Consider the following 5,857-nt stretch of genomic DNA (forward strand, 5'->3'; position numbering starts at 1 on the left):
TCAACAATTAATTCACGGACTTCGCAATATTAAAAGCATTAAATTCAAGTACTTTAGGGTTTAAAAAAATTTAGGTTTAGAAAAAACGGGGCGTTACATCCTACCAACCTTAACAGAATTTCGTCCTGAAATTTGTTACCCTCAAGTAAAGAGTTCTGGGTACAATTCCATCATTTTATCCTCATTCTCCCACCTGGCTTCTTCATGCCCATGATTTTCCCAAAGTTATTTCACACAAGCAATAGGTTTATTTTTCACATTCTAGATCTTTCAGTCCAAGATAGATTGAGGTTTCTGGATTCAACGCGACTTCCTCAAAACCGATCACGTGGTTTGGGTCGAACACGTATTTTCGTAACTGCGACGCATGGAAAACGCTGTGCACATTTCCAAGGTTTGGTGGTAGCGCCAATCGATATGCAACGGGGCCCATACTTTCAAGAATTTCATAAGGCCCAATAAATTGCGGCTTCAATTTTCCCTTGACTCCAAATCGGGTTATACCTTTTGACGGGGATACCTTTAGGAAGACTTTGTCTCCAGCTTGGAATTGTAAGTCAGTTCGTCGGACATCCGCGTATGATTTGTGTCTGTCTTGAGCTTCTTTTATCCTTTCACGAATTTGCCGAACGATTCCCACCATTTCTTCAACTGCATCGGGTCCAAGTATTCTTCTCTCACCAACTTCGTCCCAGTAGAGCGGCGATCTACACTTTCTTCCGTACAATGCCTCACACGGCGCCATGTTTATCGTTGCCTAAAAACTGTCGTTGTAGGCGAACTCAATCAGTGGTAGTGCTGCCTCCCAACTTCCTCCTCGGTCGAGTACCACAGCTCTCAACATATCCTCGAGAGTTTGGATCGTTCTCTCGGACTGTCCATCGGTTTGCGGTGAAACGTTGTGCTGAAGTTCAATTTGGTTCCAAGCTCTTTCTGTAGAATCACCCAAAATCTTGAAGTAAATTTTGGGTCACGATCGGACGTGATAGTCACTGGGACTCCATGCAATCGAACTATCTCCCTTATATAAATTTGAGCCAGTTTGTTGGACCCATAGCTTATGAGAATCGGTATGAAGTGCACACTCTTGGTAAGTCGATCTATAATTACACAAATAGCGGTGTTCCCTCTCAGAGTCCTCGACAATCCCGTCATGAAATCTACGGCGATGTGTTCCCATTTCCACTCAGGAATCTCTAGCGGTTGTAACTTTCCATACGGTCGTTGACGTAGAGTCTTTACTTGCCGGCAGACTAAACATGTAATGACCCAAAACCCACCTTAGACGGAAAAGTGAATTTCCGGTGCTGTAAATCGTCGAAATTAGGGTTTTCGGCGAATAATTCGAAATAAATAACAAAATAAATTCTGATAATTCGATAAATCATGGAATACTAAAATACAAGTCTTAAATTTGTGTTAGAAAAGATATGTGAGCAAAGAATTGAGTTTTAATGAATTTTAGTACGTTTTTTAGAAAAGTCGCCGATTAGAGTTTTTCGGCGAATTTGCCGAGAAATATTAGGAATTTCCATTGGAAAATAATTTATATGGAATCTAGAGATCAAAAGAAGTATAATATAAGTAATATTGTGCAAGAAATTAAAATTTAATCGATGTTCGTATAGAGAATTCGATAGAAGGGCATTTCGGTCTTTTTACATTAATTAAATCAATTCTTTCTCTTTATTTGGAAAGTACCGATTTTTACTCATCAACTAGGAATGAAATGGCTGCAAATTTTATTTTAAATATTAGAGAGAAGTCTAGAGACAAGGCTTTACAAGTAGTTTAACTAAATGTTGCCAAATGTCTCCATTTTTAGCCATGGAAAAATACTAATGTTGTGAGACTAAAAACATGAGATATCATCTTTCTTCCTCATTCTTCTCCTCTACAAAAAAATCGGCAGCCACCTCTCTCAAATCACCATGGCTATTTCCTCTCACATTTTCTTAAGTTTATCGGCGAATCGAACATGTAATCGCGTAAACGTTAAGAAATCAAGTAAGGTCTTTCTTCCTATACTATTTTTATAGCATGAAATTCAATATATATATTAAGGTTGGAAATCTGAAAATTTCGAGCTCCATAGGTGTTGGTGCATAAATGGTTTTATGTTCGATTAATTGTCGAATACGTAGCGTATAGACGTCGTATGCCACGTTTTGATGGATAATTTCAAAGTTAAATTGCCATGGTATGAACTTGATGTTGAGATTAAAAATACACCTTAGGGTTTGTGGTTTTAGTAGTTAGATGGTCAAGTTAGATGAAATTTATGATTAAACATGAATTGAAATAGAATTGGATCATCAAGGTTTAATCCCCTGTTTTTCAGTGACATGTTCCGAATTGTTTAGCATGAGTAGATTAGTGGAAACTTTTGTTTAACAATTTCTATAATAACTATGATGAGTCTAGAGGATCCCTGATTTTTATGGAGAATTTAGGAGGTCTTTTACTATGTGTATAAATTGTTTAACAATACAGCTACGAACTGTCAAAATTCTGGTACTTTGTCATATATTGGTATGTGTTATCCGAAATATTCAGGGTATTTAAGGTCGATGAAAACTTGATTGAATAATTTCTAAATTAACTATAAGGTGTATAGTTGTTCTCTAAATTTTATGACGAATTAAAGAGTACAAATATCATTTATAAAAATTGTTTAGAAACTGCTGCCGGAAATGGTCTGATTTTTGGTAGTCTGTGGGAAAACGAGAATATCTCTTAAACTATTAGGAATCTTTGAATGAATTTTATTGGATTATAAACCAGACTTCATTGGGTATTTAAAAATATTATGGTAAGTCTCTAAATCCTTCCGTATGAATATAGAAGTTTTATGACGAATCAGTCTAATGCAGTTGTTATATTAGAAAGTTAAAGAATAAGAAGATATTAAGTTAATATAGCAAATTAATTTATTTAGATGATTTAATGATGAAAACATGATCATGGGTAAATATGAGTTATTGATTGCTATGCTATTTATATTATGCATAAAGGCGAAGGAGCCTATAGCGTGTTTTGAACACAAAAGGAATGGACCTAGAAGATAGCGAAGGGTAGGAAGGTGAAATAGGCTTATATTCATAAGCCTGTGAGGTAGCGTATCCTCTCTATGGTTTTTGATTCCTTTGGCTGAGATGATGTGTGCTATAATGTGATTATATGTGAGATGTTAATTAAATAATGTGCTTAAATATTTTTGTGGTTTAATATGTGGATTATTATGATACTAATTCATTTTGATATGAATGATCTGCGGAAAAATGGTACGAATATGAATAAAAGACATTGGATATGATATGCAATGAAATGTAATAAATTATGAAGATCTGAATAGTGTGATATATGTCTGAATAGATTATGAAAAGATATCTGAATGTATATGAAAAAGAAGTTATCTGATAAGTAGAGCCTGAATAAAATGAAACAAGAGAATATTATATAAAGGTTATAAAAGCATATACTAAAAGTTTAGAATGTCTGTGAATTCGATAAGAACGATTATCTGAAGTGATTTTTGGAAATGGAATAAATGTGAGAGAAAAGAGATTTGAAATAAGAATATGAAATAAAACGTCCTGTTTGCTTGGTCATACGTGTTGAGTACAATTGGCATGCCATAGGACAGCAGCGCTGCATTATATGTGATCACTCGTCTTCTGGATAACCGAAGCGAGGATCGTCTGTTATCTGATGGGCCCCTATCTGATCTGTCTGATCTGCACCCTCATGGGTGGTCTGATTATCTGTCTGCACCCTAATGGGTGGTCTGAATTATCTGTCTACACCCTCATGGGTGGTCTGATTATCTGATATGCACCCTATGGGTGGTCTGTGCGGAGTCCTCTCGAGGACAAAATCCGTGTCTGCATCTGATTCTGTTTCTAATCTGGTCCGTGTACCCTACCTGAAACCAAGCAGATATAGGGGTTATATGATAAGATAATATAAAATAATATCTGATGACTTCTGAATAATAATATGTAATCTGTTACGTATAAAATAATATCTGATGACTGGTGAATAAAGTTCTGTTATATGTGATAATATAATAAGATAAGATGAAATAATATCTGATGACTTCTGAATAAAAAATCTGTAATATGTGATCTGTGATATTTAATAAGATAAGATAAAATAATATCTGACGACTTCTGTATAAAGAATCTGTAATATGTGATCTGTGATATTTAATAAGATAAGATAAAATAATATCTGACGACTTCTGAATAAAGGATCTGTAATTTGTGATCTGTGATATTTATAAGACAAGATAAAATAATATCTGATGACTTGTGAATAATAATATGTGATGGATAAAATAATATCTGATGACGTGGGAATAAGGATCTGTGATATGTGATATGTGATTTGTGAAATATGATATATGATATGATTGTTGATCGGACCTCACGCGGAAGAAATGATATATTATGTTGATCGGTCCCCGCTCGGGGTAATTAACACGGAAAAATAGTATATGAAAATAAATGATAAAAGGAGAAAAATGTGATACGAAATAATATATGACGATATGTGAAATATCTGAAGAGACATAAGTAAGAATATATGAAAAGGTTGTATGATGAAAATACATATAAGTTTGATATAGTGATATTGTAAGTAATTTTTGGAAATTTGTGAAATTAAAATGAAAACCAGCAAAAGATTAAAAAGGAAATAATGTAGTTACTATTGTCTTAGCTGAGAGGGTCGGATTCTGTAGTTTGGATATTGCTACTGGGCTTTCGAGCTCACTCCCCCTCTTTCCCCCCCTGCAGGTTGGAGTTGATCTTATGTCAGTGGTGTTGCGCAGCTTTGCATCTTTGGTGAGTCACTGGTGGTCAACTTGGTTTAGTAGTCGTGACATGTTGTGTAATAGTTTAATCTTTAATCTTCCGTTGGATAAATGTTAAGTTTTTAATTGTGCTTTTAAGCTAAAAAGAAAAAAGAAAAATTTCAGCACGGGCTTTCGATACTGAAACGTGACATCACTTATTCGGTGGGTTTACCTACCGGTTAAGGGGTGTTACAAAACACCTTCTGACGAATGACGCTATGTCCCTCTTCATACCATTCCACCAAAAGGACTTCTTTAGATCTTGATACATTTTCGTACTTCCTGGGTGGCGGTGTAAGGAGTCTCATGTGTTTCACTCATAACTTCATTTGTGAGTTCCTCGTTATTCGGTATGCATAGTCTTCCTCTTTTTTGAGTTCGCACTTCCACGTGAATTTCCTCCAATTTCGCATCCATCCGTTGTGCTTCAATAATCCTCGACCTTAGATCAGGTTCAACAGCTAAAGTGGCAATTCGTGCTTCCACTGTTTCAGGTGCCCTCACCACTTCCAAACGCATCTTGCTAAACTCGCGAATCAGACTTTCTTCTTTGGTGAGAAAAGTAGCCAGTTGGGAATGGTCCTTCCGGCTCAAAGTATCTGCCACCACATTTACTTTGCCGTGGTGGTAGTTGATGCCACAATCGTAGTCCTTCACCAACTCGAGCCATCTTCATTGCCGCATGTTCAAATCTTTCTTCTCGAAGAAGTACTTCAGGCTTTTGTGATCCGTGAAGATCTCACATCGGACTCCGTAGAGATGATGTCTCCAAATCTTTAAGTCGTGTACTACCGTTGCTAGCTCCAAGTGGTGGGTTGCATAGTTCAACTCGTGTGGCCTCAATTGTCGCGACGCGTAAGCAATCACTTTGTTGTTCTGCATCAACACACATCCAAGTCCTACCTTCGAAGCGTCAGTGTATACCACGTAGTTCACTCCAGGTTCTAGCATAGCTAGAGTTGGTGTACTAGTTAGCTTTTCCTTACAATCAAAAACTTA

General features: G+C 36.2%; 1 long non-coding RNA gene across 1 annotated transcript; it reads left to right on the forward strand.

The window, feature by feature from the left end:
- Positions 1-1,878: 1,878 nt before the first annotated feature.
- On the forward strand, positions 1,879-4,974 carry LOC121747451. Its single transcript, XR_006039201.1, has 3 exons — positions 1,879-2,007; positions 3,015-3,114; positions 4,800-4,974. It is a non-coding gene; the product is annotated as an uncharacterized LOC121747451 (long non-coding RNA).
- The last annotated feature ends 883 nt before the right edge of the window (positions 4,975-5,857 follow it).

Source organism: Salvia splendens, chromosome 9 (assembly GCF_004379255.2).
Source record: "Salvia splendens isolate huo1 chromosome 9, SspV2, whole genome shotgun sequence".
NCBI lineage: Eukaryota > Viridiplantae > Streptophyta > Magnoliopsida > Lamiales > Lamiaceae > Salvia > Salvia splendens.